The 26,246-nt window shown below is 46.1% G+C and overlaps 1 protein-coding gene across 4 annotated transcripts in view; it reads right to left on the bottom strand.

Moving 5' to 3' along the window:
* The window catches only part of LIN28B (lin-28 RNA binding posttranscriptional regulator B), a 1,177,402-nt gene that overhangs the window by 106,613 nt on the left and 1,044,543 nt on the right, over window positions 1-26,246 (bottom strand). The window lies entirely within an intron of this gene.

Raw genomic sequence — 26,246 nt, 5'->3', positions numbered from 1 at the left:
GAGGAAAATGTGTGATTTTAGCCACAGTTTGTGGATTTTAGGGCATTCTAAATAAGAAAACCTGAGTGGTATCGACCTAATTCATACCACTCTGGACTTCCAAAGGTGGCTAGTCTAAAACATTTATGGGTTTAGAACGTTTCCCTGGATGGCGGCCAAGCCCAGGTCACAATACCGCTGTGCTTCCCACATCACCAAACCTTCAATTTGAGGACAAAAATGTAAGTTCTTCATGTGGAGTTTTGCGACCTTTCTTGTAACGGCAAAAGGCCCACCACACTGTGGATACTGTTTTTTTATTCAGATATGTGAGAGAATACACAGTAGTAGAACATTTGCTACTATCAATTAAATGTCTCTGCATTTGGAGCTTCCAAATATAAGCCAGTGTCCAAGAAAGAACACATTTTGCAAAATGCCTTGTGAATCGCAGGCTTGTCTTCTTAACAAAAATGCGGGGATGTACAAATCATCACTGTTTCTAAGCCAAGTATTTTATGCACATTTAGAAAATGCATAGGTTCCCTTTATACCTATTTTTATGGTCTGGCTTGACAGTGCAGCTGTTGCCAGACAATTATGTGAGAACCATCAGTGGAGGCACGTTGGCCCCACACACATGTTGGGAACCAGGAGTAGGTGTTTTGATTAGGCACAAGTTGTTTGCTTCCACAAAAAAGGGCTTGCCCTCCAGACAGCTGTGATCATTTTGCTCCTTTATCCAGCCACGTGAGCTTGAACTTTCAGTGGCACACACATTCTACTATAATGTTATTAAAGTGTCTTAGATAACTAGATAATTCATGGTGTTTTTTTAGTGGCAGCAGCACAGATGGGAGGAGGGCAGTCATTAACGTACATGGATTTTTAGGTCTGGCTTGACAGTACATTTATATGCCAGACCTACTTGCATAGCTAAAGCTTGGTCATTTTTAGATTTTACCCTTTGAACTGAAGTACAATTGGTACACCTAGAAAAATCATAGGCTGCATGTAGCTCAGTTGTTGGCTTTGGGTATCACATTATTTTGGACAACCAACAAATGCTGTATTTCCCTGTGAACAGAAGGGACTCCTGGATGTAACGTAATATTACTTTTTTATATCTACTACAGGAGCATAATAAATTGCAGATGAAAAGTTGCCAGCTATTTCTTTATTTCACTATTTCTGTGCGTTATTTTGATTCCAACAATTCGCTTTTTTGCTGTATAAAGGGATCCGCTAGGTGGGATGAAGGTATCGAACACTGTCAACGCTTATGATACATTTCTAAAGTTGTACCAGTGGATGTTATATGTGGACTAATGTACGAACTGACTAGTAAACGATGTACTGCAACATGTATAAGATGACTCCATCATGTGATTCTGTGTCATTAATAAAAACAAGTATAAAGAAAACAAAAAACAATTAGCTTCTTTGGATGGACTAAGACAAATGCAAAACTCCACCTCCCCCCCCCCCCCCCCCCCCCCATAAACTCTACTTATTCCTAAAGGCTGGGAAGGTGGTGCTCCTTTTGTTGATGCAATTTTTATTTTGAGTGTCAAAAAAATAATTTTCTTGCACCACACTCCTCTAGCATTTTTCCAAAAACACCTAACATTTTTGCTATAGGTGAGTCTTTTTTTGGAGTTGCTCCCAGGAGAATCCACAAATGTGAGTATCTTTTGAATCCCCAAAATGTAGGGAGAAAAGGGATGCAAATTTGGCCTGGATGCCTATAGTGGAAATTAAGTTATACAGGCTTAAGTTCAAAATGTCTCAAACTGAGCGCAAAGAGGATACCTCAGCTGCTGAGGGGTTAGTGATTTTAGTAATACTTTGACTGCATGTAGTGCACATTTTTTTTTATAACTGTCTTTTAAAACCACACACTTCACAGCTCACCTGGTAACTCCCTTGCAATACCACTGTCACGCTCGATGACAGACTTCACGAAATGACTCAAGACCTGGCTTTAAGACTAAGCCCAGCAACCTAACGCATGGATACCCTCATGGGTGATCAAATGCGCTTTACAAGTACAGATTTATTGATACCACTCAAAAATAATAAATCTGTGTTATCATCAAGCTTCAATTGATTCCATCAACTAAAGCCATACCAGCTTCCAAGCACCTTTTACATTTGCAGATTAACCAGTTGTGCACATTTACATTTCTTTCAGTAAAGCAGGCGAGAAGGCGTATTAAGCTTTCTGCCCTTCCTTCAGTTTTACAACACAGGAGACTCCATGCCTTACATTTCAGCTGAAGCATTTAAACTGTTGGAATTAACCATCCCAATATCGTTGGGTAACTGTTTTTCTCAAATTGAAAAAGTATATGCCCATCGTGCCCCTCCGATCCTGCAAACCTCGACGACTTTTGGAATAAATGTAAGGCTACAGAGTAGATCTGCGCTGAAGTTAGGGTGACCAGGACAGGTCAGACATAAAAGTAGGACTAAAGCCTTTCGTGTTACTCTTTAAGGAAAGAGGCATGCCACACATTCAAAAGCAATTAAGACGTTTAGTCAAGTATTAATAACGCCAACAGTACATCGCATCGCCCAGCTATAAACGAAAAGACTTCTTTCAACTATCCTCTGAGAATTCCTAGCCCCAAACAATCCACGCAAACACAACACAACACATCTTTCCCCTTAAAAAAAAGTGAAACCCTGCCTGTGATGTCACTGGGTAGCCTCCGTTCCTAACTAATGCTCGATCATCTAGTGACCTTGCGCTGCTCTGTACAATCACCTGGACATCCACGGGGTTTCCTGGTTGCTAAGCAATGCTACACACGCCTGTCGATCCATTTGGTTGCCATAGCATCCTGTCAGTAAAAATGGCAAAGCTAGCACTTATCATTAAATCAACTGTTGTGTCCATTTCTTGTAGGGTTTAATTAAACGGATGGAGATGATTCGTTGCGGGCACGGTACTAAAAACACACAAAGATCTGTTGGGGGAATTTTTGACTTTAGCACCACGAATAAAGAGCTTGCTGAGTCATGGATGCGTAGAGTATTAGATACAATACAAAGTCTTAAATCAACTGCACTGTACATTTGTAGCATATAAAATGAATATCAAACCAAGGTTGAAATATTGCACACAAATACATATTAACGACTAGAACGATCTGACTCGAGGCTAGGGAACAGGGTTCAAGTCTCGGCAGGGACGCTCAACATCCTGTGATTCATTTGCAAATCACTTAATCTCCTGGTGCCTAACAAAAACGAACGTGTCCCTTTGTAACGCAACTGGTGCTCTTGTAAAGCGCTCTCAAACATTCACGTCGAGTTCGCACTATATAAAACTACCAAACAACACAAGCACATGCGGACAAATGCATATTAAAAATAAACAGCGAATAGAGGACATTTGAATACATAATCTATATCGCGCTCGGATTGAAGGGAAACATTTTTCTTTTAAAGACGCTGCTCACTCCTCTTAATGAACAGCACAAATTGATATGTTTGCGCAACCGAAAATTCCAAAATAATGTGCAGAGGGCAACTACAAACCAACTTAAGCAGTCAAGAGGAATGATATTGAAGTACCAGGAGCCAACATTCTATTGCAAATAATGTAGGGAAAAACATATGAACCAGGTTCTAGTAAAAAAAATATCTAGGTATGCTGAAAATGATGTACAACTGTTCAAGGAGACTCAGAAAATGTTAACGCCATAAGCCAAACATATAAGCGGAGATTTTAATACCAGAGGCCACAGCTATTACTAAACATAGGGTAAAAAAAACCCATCCAAAACGAAAATAGGGACTATTACTTCATTAGACGGGTGTAGCATATCATACATGTTAAATTGCACTGTAGTATTTAATCAGAAAGAATGCAGAGCAGTATTATAGGCTTGTTGACTGACAATAATGGTCGTTGGAAAAGTAAGATATCTAAACAGTGTTTTTACACCGGAACAAGACATAATTATGCCAAACAATATTGCGAAGGTTATCTCAGAATGATAAAACAAGCATTAGGAATGCAATAGGTCTCGCATTTGAGAGACTTTGAGCTATTGGCACTGTCAATGTAAATTGCTTAAATTCTCGCAAATGCGAGACCTATTGAATTGCAAATATTGTTTCCAAGCACCCCATGCAGCCCTTCCACTTAAGAGGCCGCTCCCCTTTCTTTAGACGAGCTGCGTCTCTACTAAGTGCAAGCAGGGCATGAGACGATTGGAAACAACCCACCCCAAAAATATTTGTAAAGCAATAGGTGTCGCATTTGCGAGAGTTTAAGCTATTGTCATTTACAATGTCAATACCTCAAACTCTCCTAAATTCGAGACCTCTGGCATTCCAAACAAGCGGCCGCCATTGCCCCAGCTGCTTGGAAAGTGAAGTCGCGCATGGCGCGCTGAATGTTACTGCAAAACATGTCGTGCCTGCAGTAAAACAAAACTAACTAAAGAAATAGTGCTTACAAACTAAATAACACAGACGGTGTAACGGAAGTAAAAGGGCCAGTCGTCATGGGAGGTTACATATGAAGACAGGGCGGTACTAAGGAGGGACTAACAAGCAGATAACCAAATCAGAAGCCAGCATTTACAAAGGACAAAGACACAAGTCAATGAAAATTATGGGCGTTGAGTGGGCGGAGTTTCAAGTGCATACTCTAATACAGCGTGCCACGCAGAGCAGCACATGCGCTGCCCAGGCTCGACCTAAAAATGCTACACTGACAATACCAGTCTAGAACTGCTGTCTGGTTTAAAAGCAGTGGTAGCATCTGCAGTCTATTGTCTGTCTGAGTGAGTCAATAACCACCAAAACGGTGGTTTCTGTACTAATGCCTGGGCGAAAGCCTGATTGTGAAGGGTCCAGAATTTCATTATGTTCCAAGTAGGAGCTGAGTTGTTGGTTTATAATACTTTCCAGCAGTTTCCCAATAGAGGTAAAAGAGAGATGGGCCGATAGTTGCTGAGGATTGAAGGGTCTGCTGTTGGTTTCTTTAGTATAGGGCGGACAGATGCTGCTTTCCAGGGGAGTGGGAGAGTACCTGTAGATATAGAGCAGTTAAAGATGTCGCAAATTGCTGGGGCGCAGCTCTTGGCTAGGAGAGCCATAATTTTTGGTGGGCATAAGTCATTGGGTGACCCTGATTTTCCCATGGACAAGCCTTTTTGGACCTCTTCGATGGTGGTTAAATCAAAACTCTCCAGGAAGCTGTTCCTTGCCATCCCCTTCTCCTCCAGTTTGGCCAGGGTTTCAGAAGCTGAGGGGGCTATCTGAGGAAAGTTATCATAGATATTAGATATCTTGTCCTGAAAGTAGGTCGCTATGGAATTGCATAGTTCCGGAGATTCAGTTGGGGATTGACTGCAGGCTTTGGGGAATGTACAATCTTTGACTAAACTAAACAGAGTTTTTGAGGAATTGCTGGATTGTTCGATTTGTTTAATAATGAAACTGCGTTTCGCTACTTTTAGGTTCAGATTGTATCTGACCAGGGACTGTCTGTATAGTAGTCTATTTTGGTGGACCTTACTGGCCCGCCAGGATCTTTCCAGTCGTCTGCAGTTGGCTTTTTGCATCTTAAGGTCTTCTGTGTACCAGGGGGTCAAAGGTCGCCAGTGAGAAGAGCACCGTTTTTCAGAGATAGTCTCATCAAAAGAGGACTCTAAAGCAGCATTGAAGGCCTCCAACTACTTGGGGCTTCCAACAGATTGTTAACTGGTTCTCGGGAATAGACCTCGTCAAATGCTTCCGGGGTGAGATTACACCATGGCCTATGAAGTTCTGTTTTTTTCTTAACAAGTTTTTCCACCTTCCTTAAAAAAGGATTCTATTCTGGTGGATAGAGAAGGTGATCATAGAATGATCTGTCCATGTAAGGAGGTCAGGGGGGTCGCAACTCAATTGGTCACAATTGGTGAACACAAGATCTAACAGGTGACCTGCTTGGTGTGTCGGCCCTTCCACTCTGAGTGAGTCATATAGCTTCTAACGCGGAGTTTGCTGATCTCAGGATTAGAGGTATTTTCTCCATGGAAATTAATTCCCCCACTAGGAGAAACTTACTAGTTGCTAGGGCGTGCAGAGCTATTTGTTCGACCAACAGGGTCATAATAAACAGACAAAGACCTATGGCATCTGACATACCATTTCCTAATGAAGTCATCAAGTCTTTCAGCCTGTATTATTGGCTTTTCACCATAAGCTGCTGAGGCCTACACTACTGTGCCTATGCTGGCAGCAATCAGGCATACAGTACTAAAATTACAAATGAACACAAAATTACTGCTGGTTAAAAATATGTAACCCCTATCAAAAAAGGCCTACAAGGATTACTGCATTGCAAATCTTCAACTTTAAATATTTGTCAAAGGAAATTACCATCAAATCCCTTGCAAAATATAGTAATCTAAGATTTCCATGTAGCCAAATAACTCTCTAGAACATTTAATGTAGTGAAATTACAATGTACCCTTCAAAACGTATTGCTTTGGCATATGCCTTTCAAAATACACGTCAGGCCAACTACCCATGTGATAACTTTACACAAGAAACCTATGCCATTGGATAAAACTATTCATAGTGAACCAGTGAGGCCTCCTCTAGCTTTTATCACAAGATTCTATGTCAGGACTGGAAGCGAGGATTATGCCTTTTTTCTTCACTTTATTCTTATAGCCACAATCACTTTAAAGATAAACTTTGTTTCCCATGAGCACTTGGGAAAATGTAGTGAGAAAAACAACATCCAACCAGAGAACAGACTTATAATGTCCAATCAGAATGCCCATAACCCCAACATAGTCCATCCTCCCTGGCCCTTCCCCCTCTTTCTTCGCTGCTGCGCAGCAGAGATAAGCACCCTATGTTTCAGTATTCTACCGTTATTTGGGTTAACTGTAGCTTATTTGCGCTAGTTGAATTTAAAAGGGTTTATTTTGCTGGCGCATTGCCGCCGCGGCTGTTGGGCTGCTCGCTTTGTATTTCCATTTTGCTTTGCATTTTTTACTCGCAATGTTAGACCGTGGGAGCGTTTTCCGCTCCTACTCGGCCTGTCCTGGTGCTGCTCGTGGCGTCAACCTCGCACCGCTAGAGGGCGCTGGAGGCGGCGCAAGGCTGTGGTGCGCATGTTTGAATTCCCTTCAGCGGAATTAATTTGCGCGCAAAAAATTAGTGCACCAGCGTGAAGTGTCCCGGTGCTGAGAACCCCCCTGAATTGGGAGGCACTCGCACAAAGTAGTAGGCTGACACCCAGACCCTTAATTATTAAGGTTTTGTAAAAGGCCTGGTGGTCTGTCACACAGACTTCCCCTTGATTATTCCCTGACAAAAAGGAGTATGAGGATAAATCCCAAGGGATGGAGGACCTTCTGGCCGTCCACCCTTGGGATGATGACTTTGAGGCTGTGGCCTCAATTTATCGAACAGTGGCGGAGGCCATGACCCAGTTAGAGACGAGGCTCTCCCGACAGATTGCTCAGGCCTTTGAAAAATGTAACACTCCTCCCACAGTTTTCCTGCTCACCCCCCCCCCCCCTCGAGGCCTCAGGGGTTTCACAGTTGCGGAACCCCCCCCTCCCCATCCAAGCGTGCCCACAATTTGAGGGTGGATTTGAATGGCTTTGACAGGCTTAAACAGACTTTCCTAGACAGCCAACCTGTCTTGTCTGTAGGGCAGCCAACTTTCTCTCCCCCATTGATGTGGACCCTCCCAATGCCGGTCGGGATGCGGATGACGATTCTGGCCCGTCCAGACCGTGGCTCCCCTCCAAGGCCACCAAGAGCACGTCAGACATGCTTGATCCTGACAACATCATTCACCCCCTGTCCTCCGAATGTGCACCGGCTGACAAAGTCGCCAATTATGTGGCGGGTGCATTTGCAGGCCGCTGGAGAAAGAGGTCCACCCCGGAGATTGACTCACGCATGGCTACGGTTTTGCAGAAGTTCATAAAGGAATTGATAGGCCTAGGCGGGCATGTCAGGACAAGCTCCTGGATACCATGGGCCCTTTCATGAAGATTATGGACATGGCTGAAGAGGCCAAATTGACAGGCTCCTTAATTTCCTGTGAGACACTTTCGGGGTGGGCACAAAGGGCCATTATTTTCTTGGGCACGGAAAATTGTGCCCTGTCCATGGAGTACCACCGCTCCCTTCTCATTAAGGTGGACCCCAGGTTGGGGGACCTAGCGGATTCAGAGGCAGGGGCCATTACACAGGGGGGCCTCTTTGGAGATCCATTTGTCAAGGAACTAGAGAATTTTTCAAAACCTTTACCTCACTTGACAAAGCCCAAACTTCCATTCAAAAAGTTTTCCCTTGTGTTTCCCATGGGGCCAGTTGAGGGAGGGCCGCTCGACGGGCCGTCTGTCCCACCAGAACCCTCAAAGAGCGCAAGTCTCCAGGAAAGGCCAATACCAAGACCAGTTCAGGTTTAGGTATTTCTACCTCGTGAGAGGACGTTATGGCAGAGGAATCTGAGGAGCAGCAACCTCCTCAAGCCCGGTTATGTTATGTTAAAAATGATTTGTAGAGCGCACTTTCACCGATTGGTTTCTTGGCGCTTGGTTGACTGCCCTCCCTTCTCCCTTACTACAGAGTATCTTGGGGAACCCTCCCAAAGGACCAGACCCCGCCCCATACAATTTTCTCAGCTGGAGGCCGCCCTGGTATACGAGGAAGTCCCATCACTCCTCAACAAGGGCGCTATTTCCCTTTCCTCCCCACATCCCAGGGGGTTCATTAGCAATATTTTTCTGGTCGTCAAGACCGACAGTGGCCAAAGGCCAGTGATAAACCTCAACAAGTTCAACATGTGGCTGGTTTACCACCACTTCCTCAGGGATGTCCTACGGCCCTTGGATTGGATGGTTCAGCTAAACCTCAAGGATGCCTACCTGGTTATCCCGATTTTCTGGCCTCACCACCAGTGTCTCCAGTTCATATGGTGGCAACAGACGTACAAGTTTTCTGCTCTTCCATTCGGCCTATCCTCAGCCCCTTGGTGCTTCACCAAGGTCCTCAAGCTGGTGGTGGAGGTCCTGAGGGCTCAGGGTATACGAATGGTTGTGTACTTGGACGATATGTTTTTAATGGGTGCCTGCCCACGCTGTTGTCTCACCTCCGAATGGCTCCACCTTGCTCTTAATGCCCTCTCAGAGTTTGACCTTTCTGGGGTTCAAAATAGACTACACCGCATCCATTTTAAGTCTTCCATCCAAGAAAGTGTTGAAGTTTTGGCACAAGCTGAGGTGTACCCTCACCAGACATCAGGTTTCTCTCAGACAGCTGGCTCGCGTAGTGGGCCCCCTCTCTGCATCAATTTAGGCCATCTTCTTGGGACCGCTCCACTATCGGGCTCTGCAGCGCCTCAGGCGGCCTACCTACCCTGAGGGTGTCCCTACTCCCATAAGGTGTTTCTGTCCGACGAGGCTCTAGAAGAAATCCAGTGGTGGTTAGACCAAATGGAGGCCTGGAACTGCCGAGCAATATCCGGATTGGCACCAGATCTGGTCACAGAATCCGATGCCAGCAGGACAGACTTTAGGGGCCAGATGTGGCGCTTTTTCTACAGGAGGTTTGTGGTCTCCAGAAGAACGGAAGTTGCATATCAACTGCTTGGAACTTCTAGCAGGTTCCTTTGCGGTCCGCTGTTGGACGAGATATTCTATCAACTTCAGGGATTCCAGTCTTTGGAAGCTCGTCCCGGAGATTTTTGCAGTGTTGAATGACCGTTGGGGTCCATTCTCGGTGGACCTTTTGCCTCGAGACTGGACCACGAGCTGCCCTGCTTCTTCAGCTGGAGGCTGGACGCACTAGTGGTGGCCACAGTTGCCTTACTCTAGGACTGGAACCAGGAGAAGGGGTACGCTTTTCCGCCCTTAGCAATGATCACAAGGATGTCAACGCAGGTCCAGAGGAAATAGGAGGAGGTGGTTATGGTCAATCCTCTTTGGATATCGCAAGTTTGGTTGCCAGTTCTTCTGGAATTTTCCTGGGATTCTCCTATCCTACTCCCCTACTTTCCAACACTCCTCTTGAGACCCGACAAGTTTCCCCATCCACTGGCTCAAGGAAACTCGTCGTGGCTCATGGCGTGGAAGATTACAGGGGACGATGGGAGGTTCCAGGCCTTTCGGAAACGGCTGAAACCTTCATGTCCAAGGCTTGGGCAGACAGTACTGTCAAAAGTTACAGATCCGCTTCAGGCAGCTGGTCCTGTTAGTGTATGCAACTGTGTCTTAATCCCCAGGATACAGATGTAGTGCACGTTCTGAATTTCCTAGCACATCTAGCTTCTAGTGGCATGGCATACAGATCGGTAAACACCTTTCGGTCAGCCATTTCAGCCGACCATGTACCGATTAAAGAGGTGGTGGTGGGAGTGCACCCACTGGTCTGCATATTGTTACGTGTTATCAGGCTCTCTCTACCATCGGAGCCACGCTACTCTGCTCTTTGGGATGCAAACCAAGTTCTCCACTTGCTCTTCTCCTGGCAATCGAAACGTTTTCTCTCTAGGAAGGAATTGTCGGCTAAACTGTCTATGCTACTCTGCCTCATCTCTTGCTGCTGTGTCTCAAACGTGAGGGCATTAGACATCAGGAGCAGGATGTTCTTCTCTAAAGTGGTGACGCTCACTCTCCACAGAAGAACGAAATGCCACATAAGAGTTATCACTTACCCAGAATTCCTGTACTCCCCTAAGCTATGAGTCGTTAGATGCCTGAAGGCTTATGAGTAAATGACTGAGTAGTTTCGTCCTGTGGGGGAGCGGCAGCTCCTCATTGCAATGCGTAAACCTTTTAAGGCAGTTTCTTCGCCCACCATAGCTAGGTGAGTCAGATGGGTGATGCAGGAGGCTGGTATTAGCCTTCGGGATTTTGGGGCCCATTCGGCACGAGGTGCAATGGCCTCTAAGGCATTTGGCTTGGGTGTCCGTTTGGAGGATATTTTCAACGCGGCAGATTGGTCTTCAGACTCTACCTTTAAGAGGTTTTACTTCAAGCCATTGCTGGATATGGTTCACCTCGTGGTGAGCAAGCTTTAAACTAGCATAATCCTCGCCTCCAGTCCTGACATAGAATGAAAATTTTTCTAGCTATCTTAACAGAAAGTTTCAACTCTATTTAGGACTTGGAGCAGAGGATTATCCCGTCCTAGGGATTCCACAGGAAGATCACCCTCCCCGTATAAGAATAAGTAATCCTGCTTGGGGTTAAGGTGTTTTGCTTGACACATTTGTTCTGTTGCACATTAACTGCTTTTCACTGTATTTTGGTTTGCAGGCTTTAGTAGTTTGTGCTCAGTGACAATGTACTCTATCTTTGTGGGATCTAATGCAAATAAACAGGATTCATGAAGGTGATCCAAAGATGCAACAAAAGAGGGTGAAGGGCTAGTGAGGAAGTACTATGTGAGGGCTATGGGCCTCCTGATTGGACATTTTAAGTCTGTTCTCCGGTTGGCTGTTGTTTTTCTCACTGCATTTTCCCAAGTGTTCTTGAGAAACGTAGTTTATTTATCTTTAAAGTGATGGCTGCTATAAGAATAAAGTGAAGAAAGAAGACATAATCCTCACCTCCGAGTTCTTAATAGAATTTAAACTTTCCGTTAGGATAGCTAGGACATTTTTCATTGTCATTCAAAACAAGTGAGTTGCCTTGTAGTAAAGTTTATGATTAATAGAGAAGACATTAAGCATAGGGTGATACAATTACAAATGTATACATTACAGATGACAAAACAAAATATATCTCCTACAAAGACAGCAAACAAGGATTAACACTGCACATCTTGTACCCCTCAGAGTTTGTCAGCGAAGATAAACACCACTCTTCCATCTCTTACCTACTACAGTAATCTGTGAGATTCCAGTGAAGACGAAAATAACTACATGCCCGTAGCCTTTATCACACCGTAATAACCATCAACCGATACAAGCCGTTTTAACAAATGCTTTTTACAATAAATAAGACCCGTCTACTTTTTTGGTCATACCTTCTCTCAAAAACCAGATCAAACCAATGTCAGACATCATTTTGTCAATGATCCAATAAGGCCTTTAGTCTCTGTTAATAGCTTCTTAATGTAACGCAGGCCTACTGTATTACGAGTAAGGTTTCACACAAGGCAACCCATCATGCATTAAATTACAAATGTGTACAAAATTAGAGGCGGGGGAAAAAAATGCAACCCATCTAAAAGGGCCAAGCAAGTATTACCAAAATGGAAATCTTCTACCCCCAGGGTTTGTCAAAGTGAGTAGAAAAAAACCCTTGCCTACTACAGTAATATGTGAGATTCCATGTAACAAAACCTCTTCAAACTGCGTACTAACAATCCATCCCTAAAAACGTCAGTGCAGAGGACAAGACATTCACGTCTTCTGCTTTACCTACTCAATGAAAACTAAATGAATGTCTGATCCTTCCAATGAAGCCAGAAAATCTTTTTTCATGCTCACAGCAGAAGGATTTTCAGTTTAAAAAAAAACCTGGAGCTGAAACAGAAGACCTTTCCGCCCTTGTAGTCCAAGATTTGACTTGACAAGAGCGTGACAGTGAAGGAGATATCTTACCCCCTCCCCTCATATCAGGGATCGCTGCAGGATGACGGTCTCCAAGCAAGGATCGACACACTAGCCCCCAGGGAGGCTTGAAGGGAAAGTGGGACACTATTCCTGGCCAAGTGCTACTCACACACATAAAACAGAAAATATCAGTCATTTTGCTTCCCTGGGGAAGGCACTGGGGTTTCTTTACCCCCAATCTGCCTCCTGAGAGGAGCCGAAAGTCCACTAGATGCCAGGGTGTATTAAAACAAAAATGGGTGGAGGACAGCCGACCCTGGCAATGGGCCATACCACCAACCCTAACATTCCCAACACAGTCTTTCTGCCCCATTCCCCCTTGGGGCAGATAGGGGGTTTTGCCTATAATCTACATTCCTGGAAGGTAGTGAGCGAGGTGGCAAGCTACTGAGACACCAGGGATGTTACTTACTTAAAAAAAAAAACTCACCCCAAAAAGCCTATACAGTCTTTTGGCAGACCTCCTGACTTGAAAATTGGGGGTTTATCCAGATCACAGCCTCCTACTCCAATGCCCCAAAAGTCTTTCAGTCATTTAAATCGATGCTGGCTGGGGAAAGGCAGAAAGCTACTGGAGGCCAGGAATAGACCGGGTCAAACTATCCCACCTCTAAAATGGCAACAAATTACCCTCAAAATCTGCTTACTGAAGGGGTTGGGTAGTAGCATAGATTTATTTTTGAACTGGGGAAAAAATGGGGTGTGAGGCCAATCCTGCCACCGGGCAATACCTCAATAGTCCTTCTGTCATCCGTGGGGCTGACAACATTCCCATCTCTATGGGTGGCAAGAGGAAATTTGGATTCTTCTGGCTAACGTTTTGACATGGGTGGACAGAGAGAGGAGGGAGGTCAAACTCCCTTCTCTGCCTTCCCTGGGTAGCAGAAAAATGGTCTGGTGTAAGGGGTGGGTAAACTGCGTACCCTATGCTGTTTCTCAATTTTTTTCCTGATAGTCTGAGGAGTTTTCTGTTCCCCTCCACCTCCTGAGACGTGCAGGGGGTAAATATCCCAATATGCCCACTAGGGTGAAAAGGTGAGAAAAAAGGGGTAGATGCAAGGCAATCTTGGCATCAGGCTCCATTCCCTCCATAAGACCGTATTTTGGAACTGGGGGAGGCAGAATTTCTCTCTGACAGCCCATTTGCACAAACTATGCCCCCAAAAACCTTATTTTCCTCTCCCTTATCAATGTGAATGGTAACACTAATCGGGCTCTGGGTCAGCCAATAACCAGGGAACCCTACCAATCCTGGGCATCTCTAAAGTATAAAGATCCAAGACTGTGTGGCTTGTGTGGGTCCCAGGACATCATCTTATCCAGTAAGTATGGGTCAAAAAATACCTTTTCCTAAATTTGTGCCCAAAAACACTGGCACTTCCAGGCAGTGGCCAAAGTATTACCACCATGCATTCTCACACTCCTCCCGAATGAAACTCTGTCTCCAAAGATTGAGTAGCTCTAACGCATATCATAAGAACGGATGAAAACTGTACCCATGTGAATACCTCAGTGATACCATATTTAATTCATAAAGTAAAAGATTTGACCATACAAGTGGGGGTACAGTTTTCATCATGAGAAGCTGGAAGATGCTGGGTGGCAGGAATTTTGTGTATCCAGCAGATGCTGGAACTTTCCCTCACAAATATGTGAAGAAAAGCAGTGATTTTAGCCACAGTTTGAGAGGCATTCTGTGTTATAAAATTAACTGGAATTCATGCAAGTCACATCAACCTGCACTCCCGTGGGCGTCTAGTTTCCAGACATGTATAAGGTTGGTAGGTGTTCATGGGTGTTGGCCGAGCCCGGGCCAAAATACTAAAGCTACAAATATGGCCAGAATGAGCGAATTTAAAAGGAAAAATCTTGATGGTTACTTGTTGCATTTTGGCAGCCTTCCTATCGCAAGCAATAGACCCACTGACACTAGTGCGGTACCATTTTTATTGGGAGAAGGATAGCATAACATTTGACATTATTAATTGCATTTCTCTTCATTTTTTGGGTTACAAATGCTAACAAAGAGGCAAGACAGGACACATTTTGCAGAGAGGCCTCCGAAACATGATATTATGGGTAACCTCAAATTCAGTGTAGTGTAAATAACCACTATTCCTACACTCATTATCTTTGGCACATTTCAATAATTCATAGCCATTTCTGATTTAGCAGATATTAACATATGAATTGATGCATGGTTGGTACATAATGAAAAATAAGCTGCAGCTCAGCTGTGGCCTATGGGTATCAACCAACAAAAGCTCTATATATATCTGCGACCTGAAGAGTGAGTGATATAATTGTATATTACTTTTCTAATCCTGCCATCGGGCAAAACATTTCACAGATCAAAACGTTACCAATTTCTTTTTCCCCTGCTTATTTTAATTTGTTTTTAATTTTCACTAGTTTCCCTTTCTGAATTATGGATTGCGTCTACTTTTCAGGAATGTATAGCTTTCAGGGTCCTTCCATGAGTTTTACACGTTTCCACCACAAAGTAGGTAGATAACACAAAAATAGGAGAAAATCACTTTAATTGCAAAACTGTTCCAAAAAATTATGGATTTTTTTATTTTCAACTGCCTAGTCCTGAAAGCTGGGATGGAGATGACATTAGCACAGCAAACCTTTTGTTGATGCCATTTTCATCAAATAAAAAAAATCTATGTTCTCAGTTGCCTCTGGTGAAATCCACAAACCCAGATTACCTTTAGCTTCCTTCCCCAACATGGGAGGTAAAAAAAGACACACATTTAGCATGGATAGTTTTTGTGGACAAACCGTTATGAAGGCTTAAGCACGAACTGTCCCAAACATTAAAAAAATGACTTAACACTGGGATTTGCAAGCTTCAGTGCTTAGTGGGTTAAATACCAAATGGGCTTGAACATATTATTTTAACAATAAATAGGCTGGGCCTACCAAACCTTTGCCATAACTAATGGATCAGACCGTTTAGCTTGGAACACTGAATAATTGGCACCATAACAAATTCAATCCTGCAGTATTTAGCATAAGCGTTCCCACAAAGCAGAGTTTACAAGCTCTCTATAAGCGGGGGCACAACAATTCTGCTCTATTAAATGCAGTTCTCAAGGGAACCATACATAACGAACAGTTTCTTACCTCTCGGTGTAGTTTTGCAGCTTGAAGATCTTTCTGGATTCACTATGCTGTGCATTATTCATTCCGCGGCCTAGTGGTTGGGTCCGGAATCATAGTCTTTTTTTTCGTAGCTCAGGTGGGTGTCGACGTCCCACCTTCTGGTGTACTTCCTGTGACATCGGCACACTTCCTGCGGAAGCTCCCACCTTTGGGCACCATCTTCGGATTCTTTTTTTCTTGTTTTTGTGTTCTGTTCGTGAATCCTTGGCAATATTATCAAGTTCTTCCTTAGAGTACATGATTTTTCACCATGTCTCTTGAAGTGTCTGTTTGTATCTTATCACTTGTATCTCCACCTTCTTCTCCTGCCTCATCTTTCTGACAGAGGTGGGTGGGTTCGCTAGTGAATCCAGAAAGATCTTTAAGCTGCAAAACTACACCGACAGGTAAGAAACTATTCGTTTAGCAGCGTGAATCTTTCTGGATTCACTATGCTGTGCATAGACTTTGTAGCGGTTTGTTACATTTGTGGCGGCTGGGTGGAAGATGAGCGTTGGTTGTTGAATATATGTTGAAGCACTTTCTGTCCTACTTGTGCTTCCTTGTTCATCTGTATACCAACGCAGTAGTGCTTAGTGAACATGTGCACTGAAGCCCATGTTGCCGCCAGGCATATGCCTTGAATGGGTGTGTTAGCCAGGAAGGCTATTGTTGCTCCCTTCTTCCTGGTAGAGTGGGCTTGTTCCCCCTCTGTTAGTTCTTGGCCTGCCTGCTTGTGGCAGAATTGTATCGTTTGAGCGATCCAATGTGCAATGGTGCCCTTTGTTACTGGTCTACCCAGGCAACTGCTTGCGAAAGACACAAAGAATTGTTTTGTTTTACTGTGCTCTTTAGTTCTTTCCATGTAATGCATTACTGCCCTTCTAGCGTCCAGAGTGTGCAGTGCCCTCTCTGCGCTGGTGGATGGTTTCTGAAAGAAGCTTGGTATTTGTATTGTCTGGTTCATGTGAAACCGTGACACCACCTTTGGCATAAAGTGTGGGTCAGTTCTCATTACCACCCTATCATTGTGCATTTGAATGTAGGGTTCTTGCAGTGTTAGCGCTTGCAGTTCGCTTACACTGCGTAGCGAGATGATTGCCACTAGAAAAGCTGTCTTCATTGTGAGCATTTGTAGTGATGCCTTATGAATGGGTTCAAAATGTGCCTTCATAAGCTCTGTTAGGACTAAATTAAGGTTCCATGCCGGTGGTGGCATCCTTTTTGGTGGTGCTAATGTTTTAGCCACTTCCTGGAATCTTTTTACTACTTGTGATGTAAAGAAGATCGTCCCTGTCTCTCCTCTTGTGTAGGCCACTATCGCTGCTAGGTGTACCCTCAGCGAGGTGGAACTTAGGTTTGATTTGAGTAGGTGCGTTAAATATTTTAGCACAGTTGATTCCCATGTCATCTTCTTGTGCATTTTCTCCTTTATACACTATTGTGTGAATCTTTTCTATTTCGCCACATAGCACCTCCGTGCGGTAGGCCTTCTTGCCTCTTGTAGCACCCGGAGTATGCTCTCCGGCAGTTTCAGATGTGCAAACTCTATGTCTTCAGGAGCCATGCCGCTAGGCAGAGGCTCTGGCTCTGGGTGTAGTACCTCTCTGTTTTGCATGGAGATTAAGTCCTTTCTTTTCCCGAATTTGTGAGGCGGTCCCTGCGCCATCTCCACTATTTGTGAGAACCATGACTGCCTGGCCCACTGTGATGCCACCAGAATCAGCGTCATGTTGCTGGTTCTGCATTTGCTGAGTACCCTGTGCATCAGTGGTATCGGGGGAAAAGCGTAGGCAAATGTGTTTGACCAGTTTATCCATAGGGCATTCCCTTATGATTGTTCCCCTGGTTGTCTGGATGCGAAGTATCGGCATTTTGCATTCTGGTGTGTTGCAAATAAGTCTATTGTCGGAGTCCCCACTTTCTTGAATAGCCTTTGTGTTTCTTGTGCATTGAGCTCCTACTTGTGGGATGCCGATGTCTGTCTGCTGAGCCAGTCTACCTCCACGTTGTCCTTCCCTGGTAGGTGTATGGCTAGTAGGTCTATTTTGAGTGGGATGGTCCATCTCCATATGTCCTGCGCTAGGTTGGATAGTGCGACTGATTGTGTTCTTCCCTGTTTGTTGATGTAGAACATCGTTGTGGTGTTGTCGGTTTGTATCAACACTCTTTGCCCGTACAGTTGTTTCTGGAAGGCTTTTAGGGCGAGGAACACGGTCTTCAGTTCCAGGTAGTTGATGTGCCTGATCGCATCTGTTGGAGTCCACAGGCCCCGCACCTTGAGTTTGTTCATGTGTGCTCCCCATCCCTTCTGGGATGCGTCTATGGTGATGGTCACTGTTGGGTCTCGTGGTGTCAAAGGCTTCCCCTCTGTTATGTTCTCCTTGTTCCACCACGCTATCTCCTCTTGCACTGCGTGTGTTACAACCACTAGATCTTCCCAACTCCCTGTAGCTTGTGACCATTGTGGTTGGAAGCCATTCCTGGAATGGTCTCATGTGTAGCCGTATATTGGGGATTAGGTGCATGCAGGACGCCATCATCCCCATGATCTTGCTCGCTGTCCTCACTGTCAGAGCTCACCCCTTCTGGTACTGACGTGTCTCCTTCAGCAGGGCAAGTGTCATCTTGTCGCTTAGGAACACTTTGCTCTGTATGGTGTTGATCTGTGCACCTAGGAACATCTTCACTTGCTCTGGTTCCATTGAGGATTTCTCCCAGTGTATTGAGAACCCCAGTTCTGTTAGCGTTTTTGTGACCCGTTGTGCATGTTCCTTGCATGGTTTGTATAAACTTGCCTTTATGAGCCAGTCGTCGAGGTAGGGGTATACATGGATCCCCACCCTCCTTAGGTACGCTGCCACAGCAGTGAGGCACTTGGTGAAGACCCTTTGTGTGGATTTTAGTCCGAAGGCCAGGGCGGTGAACTGGTAGTGTACTTTGTTGATGGCAAATCTCCGTAGATGTTTGTGCTGTCTATTCATGGGAATGTCAATCAATCAGCATTTATATAGCGCACTACTCACCCGGAGGGTCTCAAGGCGCAAGGGGGGGGGGTCCGCTACTGCTCGAACAGCCAGGTCTTGAGTTGCTTCCTGAAGGCGAGGTGGTCCTGGGTCAGGCGGAGGTGGGTCGGGAGGGAGTTCCAAGTCTTGGCAGCGAGGTAGGAGAAGGACCGTCCCCCTGTGGTGGCTCTTCGGATGCGGGGAACGGCGGCGAGGGCATGCCCGGTCGATCGAAGCTGGCGATTGGGGGCGTAGAAGTTGAGGCGGCTGTTGAGGTATCCTGGGCCTTGGTTGTGTAGGGCTTTGTGTGCGTGGGTGAGGAGACGGAAGGTGATTCTTTTGTTGACCGGTAGCCAGTGCAGGTCTCTCAGGTGTCCGGAGATGTGGCTGCACCGGGGGATGTCCAGTATGAGTCGTGCTGAGGCGTTCTGGATCCGCTGGAGTCTCTTCTGGAGTTTGGCGGTGGTTCCGGCGTAGAGGGAGTTGCCGTAGTCCAGACGGCTGGTGACGAGGGCCTGGGTGACCGTCTTCCTGGTCTCGGTGGGGATCCACCGGAAGATCTTACGTAGCATGCGTAGGGTGTTGAAGCATGACGAGGAGACGGCGTTGACTTGTCTGGTCATGGAGAGGGAGGAGTCCAGGATGAAGCCCAGGTTGCGTGCGTGGTCTGTTGGTTTGGGTGCGCTGCCTAGGGCGGGGGGCCACCAGGAGTCGTCCCAGGCGGAGGTTGAGGATCCCAGGATGAGGACTTCCGTCTTGTCAGAGTTCAGTTTCAGGCGGCTGTTCTCCATCCATTCGGCTACCTCTTTCATCCCTTCGTGAAGGTTGGCTCTGGCGGTGGCGGGGTCGTTGGTGAGGGAGAGGATCAGCTGGGTGTCGTCGGCGTAGGAGATTATGCTGAGGTTGTGCTGGCGTGCGATGTTTGCGAGGGGGGTCATGTAGACGTTGAAGAGGGTAGGACTGAGCGAGGAGCCCTGAGGGACGCCGCAGATGACTTTGGTGGCTTCTGATCTGAACAGAGGGAGACGGACTCTCTGTGTCCTTCCGGCGAGGAAGGAGATGATCCATTCCAGTGCCTTCTCCTGGATTCCGACGTTGCTGAGGCGTTGCACTAGTGTACGGTGGCAGACAGTGTCGAAGGCCGCGGAGAGGTCTAGGAGGATGAGGGCTGCTGTTTCTCCGTTGTCAAGGAGGGCTCGGATGTCATCGGTGACTGCGATCAGGGCGGTCTCGGTGCTGTGGTTGGCCCGGAAGCCAGACTGCGTAGGCAGGCGTCCTTTAGGTCTATGGTGGACATAAAGTCTCCGTCCTTTATCTGAGGAATGACTTCTTGAAGAGAGGTCATCTTGAGTTTTTGTGTTCTTATGTATTGGTTTAGGAACCGTAGGTCCAGGATGGGCCTTATGTTTCGTCCACCTTTGGTACGAGGAAGTAGTTCGAGTACACTCCCTTATTTCTTTCTTTGAATGGTACTGTTTCTATGGCTTCTTTGTGGAGGAGTTCTTTTGCTAAGTGCGTTTTTCTTTTAGGTTTCCCGTTTGGTGATATCTTTTCCAGTTCTATGCAGTATCCGAACTGTATGATGTTCAGTATCTATTTGTCTGTTGTTATTTTCTTCCATTCCTGGAAGAAGTGTTTTAGTGTGCCTCCTACTGGTGTTACATGTTCGTTGATCTTTTGTCCGTGTGACCCTCTTTTGCTGACCTTGTTGTGCCCCTCCCCCCTAGAGGTGTCGTGTGGGTGGGCACGGTTGGTGGTGCGGAGTCACTTTGAGGTGGGTTGCTGGCCCCCCCTTCTTGTTTGCCCTCGTCCATTCGACCTCCCGCGAAAGGACGGGCCCCGAGGCTGGTATTGCCAGGTTTGTTTTTGCTGGCCCTGTTGCGATTGGTTTCCGCCCTGGTAGCCATGCTGGGATGTCTGATGTGACATTCCCGGCTGGTTTCCCCCTCTTCCGTTTGACCTCCGTGTCGGTGTGTCTCTCCTCATTCCTCTGAATTGCAAGGCCCCCATGGACCGTGCAGTTTTATTTTCCTTTTTGAGTTGGGCGAGTTTCTCATCCACAGGTGCTCCGAACAGGGTTTCACCATTGAAGGGGGTGTTCAGGATGTTATTCTGTACTTACGGCTTGAAGCCTCATATTCTCAGCCAGGCATGTCTTCTCTCTGTGACCCCGATCATCATGAGCCTGCTGGACGTGTCTGCCGCATCCAAGGCTGATTTTAGGCACGAGTTGGCTATGTTCTTGCCTTCCTCCACCAGGTGTGTTGCCCTCTGTTGGTATTGCTCAGGGAGGTGTTTGAGCAGTTGTCCGACCTCGTCCCAATCCTGGTAATATTATGCCTGTTCAGTAGGGCATTCGAGTTGGCAATGCGCCAGTGCACTCCTGCATTCCTCTCTATCTTCCTTCCAGTGAGGTCAATCCTCTTACTCTCCTTGTCAGGTGGTGGGCCTGAGTTTGTGGGAACGTTGGCCCTTTTCCTGGCTGTTGCTGCTATGATGGAGTCAGCTGTGACGGATCCCCGGATGTAGGGAGGATCCTTAGAGGAGTGTTTGTATTTTTTCTCTGTCCTGGGTGTGACAGACCTGCAGCTTGCAGGTTCTTTGAATGCCTCTCTACCCTGGTCCAGGACACTTGGTAGCATGGGGGGGAATTGACTCCTGGTTTGAGTGGGGAGCAGGGTTTCTAGGAGGAAGCAGGCTTTTGGTTTTTCTTCCTCCAGTTTTACTCCATAAGCTGTTGCCGCGTTCCTGATGACCATGTTGTAGATCCCAATGTCATCTGGCGGCGAAGGCCTCGAAGGGTACGTCTCCACGACCTCTTCCGGGCTTTCAAAGTTGAGGTACTGCGCCACTGAGGATGCAGAGTCCAAACTCGTACGCTGGTCTTCTTCGCCTTCCTCGAAATAGTATAGGCCCTCTTCCTCTTTGTGTTCCTGGGGCTCTGGAGTTTTCTGCGGCTCTTCGGCGTCAAACTCCACCTCGTCCTTGACTTCGACGATAGTCGTCGCCGGCTTCGACGGGATGGTGTACCTCTTCATCCGCTCGTCGAATTCTCTTTTCCTATGTAGGATGTTATCCATTTCAGCCTCGAGCCTTCTTTTTCCTTTCCATCTCGGCGGCCTGTTCGGCGTCGAGTGTTTCGGACGATCTCTTCGACGTCGAAGGAGCCTTCGGGTCCTTTTTCTTTGGCGTTGAGTGCTCCTTTTTGGGTGCGTGCTTCGACGACCTAGGCTTTCCGTGTGTTTTCGCCGCCTGGGAGTCATTTTCTAAGGATCCGCTGGGCTGTTTGTCCCTGGACGCAGCTGCAGCCGTCAACATTTTCGGCACCAGTGCTCCCTTCATGGACTGAGACTCTGTTTTTCGAAAGTCTGATTCAGGCTTTAAGAATCTGTCGGGGCTTTAGGGGTCGACGTCTCTCTTACCTCTTACGTAGTCTTCTTATCGGTCTCTACGACGTGAAGTCATCTGGTCTCTCGTCAATGTTGTCCTCTTCGTCAAGCGACAGAGTTTGGCCTTTTCCTTGCATACTGTGGTTGGTTGTCCTCTTCCTCTCTCTCTAATCCTGAGAGTCTTCGGCGTGAAAACGGAGCAGGCGTTGCAATCCTTGCTTTCGTGATCGACCGGCAGGCAGAGGTTGCAGACCGGGTGCTGGTCCTTCTGCGCGTACTTGTGGTGGCAATTGTGGCAGAGTTTGAATGGGGTCCTGTCCATTCCTGCGCTCAGGAGGCCCCCTGTGTGCGCATTCTCCGTTGGACGTCGAAGTATTCGAAGTTCTCCTCCTTCTTCGTCGCCCCGGCGGTCTTGTTCCTGGATGTATTCTCCAAACTTTTTCGTCAGATTTCAGCTTTTTCCTTCTTGTCTCCAAAAACTCTGGAACCTCTCAGTGACGATCCAGACCCAACAGCGGAAAAAAGAATCTAAAGATGGCGCCCAAAGGTGGGAGCTTCCACAGGAAGCGTGCCGACGTCACAGGAAGTACACCAGAAGGTGGGACGTCGACGCCCACCTAGGCTACGAAAAAAAAGCAAAGAAAAAAAAGACTATGATTCCGGACCCAACCACTAGACCGCAGAATGAATAATGCACAGCATAGTGAATCCAGAAAGATTTACGCTGCAAAACATTTTTCTGACAGAGGAATACCATCCCAAGCATGTAGATGGGTAGTGGCAACATACCATGTTTTGTGACTTAGCAATTTTGCCCAGACCTTTATCTGTCACTAGAGTGGAGGCCTGCTCATGTAAAGTTCTCTTTCTATGCGTTCACATATATGTGACCTATGCGGTGAATAGAGTGCATGCATATAACTAAGCCAGAGTAATCAAGGCCAGTGGGTGGGTTTCTTTGTGGAAACAGTTTTTGTTGTTCAGGGTGACAAGAGTCATTTAGCTTAGGCCATTCGTTTGACTCTTTCCTGATCATTGTCAGTGTGGCTATTGATGAGCTGAGTGGAGAAAGCTCATACCTCTTTGTACTTTTATTGTTGGTAGCCCAGGCTGAAGGCCCTGCTGTGGGGAGCATCAAAATGCACAATGGCTATGTCTGGAGAAGATGCATTGAAAAAAAGAAGCTACCCAAACTGGTTTTGAAAGTGCAGATAGAGAATCCACATTCCCAGTCTGCTTAACCTGTATAAAAGTGGGAACCACTTACCAATCTGCCCATTTGTTTTAGCTCCAGGTTCTCTCAACCAAAGAAGCAACTTCTATGCAGAGTACTCAGAGGACTGGTGTGCATCTCAGCTGGAGTCTGTCTGACAGTCAGCTTCACAGATGTCAGGGGACATTATCTAGCCTCTGACTTCACTGAAAGAGGCTTAATGTCTCGCCTGAAGCGCCTTCAAGCCAACCTGCTACTGAGAGGAGGAGGGAGCCTACCAATCCTACAGATGTGTGACAGATCTAAAGAGCCGAAGCAGCTTGATCCCTGGGGCTGTGTGGGCCCATCCGCTGAAGGAAGACTGAGAAGAGTGACCTGTGTGCTAAGAGGTATGTGGGCTGCAGACACTGTATGGATAGTTTTTGGAGGAATCGCAGACAGCTGTTGTCTCTGATGCCCTCAATAAGCTTGTGTAGAACATCAACAAGACGTTTTGCACCCTGGATGGAGTGCGCTGCCATTTAAAGGTTTGTGCTGTGGCAGACTGTGCCATTGCTGTTCAGTGACCGCCGCCAGAGTCCTATGCTGCTGCACCCTGGACCCTGAAGGTGGCTGCCATCGCACTGCTGTGACCTATGACCTTGGTGGTCCGCCAACTGCTCCTCACCAGTGGGTCAGAAGAGGGTCCTCTGCTCCCCAAGTTGACCTCTGACAGTGAAGACATTGGCGCCTGCTGCCAATATGTCATGGTCCTCGCCAGGTCACAGGTCAAACCCCAGCTCATTCACCTTTGACTGGACTGCAGGGATCCAACGGACCGCCACTAGTGAAAGATAGTGACCATTCGTTCGTTAGTATTGTGAAGGTAATTTCACTATTAAACAAGCACGAATATCTATTATCTGAAGACACGATTAGTACCACAAGTGCAGACTAAAATGGCTTACCTACAATCCATGTGAGACCAACAATAAAACTATTTTTAATGTACAAACCATCTTAGAGCCTTGAAAAAGCATCAGGCCTGCGTGCCATTAAGGAGCAAAACTTGAGTCTGCTGGCCTATGTTCTCTGCTGCGCCTGGCAATTAAAGAAAAGCTTTAATTTCTTTTCAACTGCATTAAAATAAATATAAGTGACGATTAGTATGCAATCTCTTGTAGTGTAGTTCCTATTATCCCAATAGGCTCTGCGCATTGGAATAATACCTTCAATAGTATAGGCCTAGACCAGACGTTAACTAGGTCTACTACTGTCGATATTAGACTTAAAGTTTTGGGTTTGCCAGCTAGCTCAGAGTTCACTAGAAACTTTCTCGAATAGGCAAGGAGGAGTTGAACCTCCCTGGATAGACAAGAAGGGATTTAGTTTCTGACAACCATAGAACATGACAACTTTGCTCTCCCCTAATCAAGAGTGTATCTCTAGAGTCGTGTGAAAACAAAAGACGACTTATTTTACTCAGTCAGTACGTGCATTCTTAGTCTCACCAGATTGTAGAGAAAAGGAAGAGACGGGCGTGTTCAATAAAATATGTTATTTATTGATCAGTCTCTTTTCTCATACAAGAGAAATGGATCGATATTATTGCAATACTTATGGTTAAGTAAAGTGCATACAATAAAAGCAGAAGTATAAAATAATACTGTAAAAACATTGATATGGTTTCTAAGCCATATGAAGGTTTAAAATGAATAAAATGAATACATACACATTTACATTTGACTAATCGTACTCAACTGGTGTTTCTAACTACGCCTACCCCGTGTACCTGACCTAAGCCTAATACGTGGGCGGGAGTAGAAAGTTACAGTTTAAGTTAAGTTTGTTTTGCCAAGTGACTGACTAGAGAATTCTCTGCAAGGGGTTATTCAGTTCTGTACCTGGAATCTAGGATGAATGAGGGATGGTATCTCTCGTCTCTGGTTTCGATATTCCAGGCTGCCTGCGAGGGCTACCCGGAAGCGCCGGAGCTGGATTTCTCGGCAAGAGAAAGGCAGCGTCTCGTTCTCAGCGCGTCAGGAAGGCGGGGCTGCGCCAGCGGGGTCTGCTCTGCTCTGGGCTTCGGCAAGTCTGGCTGCTCCGATCTCGTCACCACCGCGTGTGTTTGCATAGGGCAATATCGGTAATATTTATACCTTTAAGGTGCCGAGATTGACGTAAGGATGGACATAGATACGTCAATAAGGATGTCATACGACCTGGTCGTTAGCACATTCTTTTGCTGAAGTTCTCGGTGAAATCAAAACAATGGCCGCAGGGTTTTTCCCAGGTCTGTCATAGGTTTGATTTGTTTTGAGAACTCCGTATGCCTTATCAGGGGCTGGAGGAATATCGCTTGTCTAATTAGATGGCAAGCGTTATGACCTAATCAGATAACACGTTCCTGTGCCGTAGTGTGGCTTTATCAGATAACGGTTCCTGCATCATGGGGGTTTTCTGCCTCATGGGATGGCTGCTAGTTAACTTGTTAACCAGAATAGGGTCAGGAATAGGGGGATCGATACAGAACCTATAGGAATACATCACACTCTGATCAATATTTTACTCAAGGAATATCAAACCATATGTTTATTATTAGTATTACTTAAATATATTTCATAGTAGTGGGAATAGGGGCATTGCCCTCGTAGGGTAAGCAATCAATTCTGCCCACTAGCCAATACTAGTCAGCGTAACTAAATAACTATTACCCCCCCCCCCCCGCCGAATACCCAAGCCTCCAGAAGCAGGAGTGAGGCAAGATGTGCGTTGTTGGCCCCTGCTACAGTAATCCAACTCAAAGAGGCATGCACTGTGGCGAGACTGCAAAACCTAAGACTTGCTAAAGGGCGAGATATGCTAAGATTGGAAATACGTGCAATCTGCTTTTAAGGCCTGCATACTTACCTGAAAGATACTCAACCCTG

Source organism: Lissotriton helveticus, chromosome 6 (assembly GCF_964261635.1).
Source record: "Lissotriton helveticus chromosome 6, aLisHel1.1, whole genome shotgun sequence".
In the NCBI taxonomy this organism is placed as follows: domain Eukaryota; kingdom Metazoa; phylum Chordata; class Amphibia; order Caudata; family Salamandridae; genus Lissotriton; species Lissotriton helveticus.
Note: the sequence above shows the minus strand (reverse complement) of the source record. Positions and strands in the feature narration are given on the sequence as shown.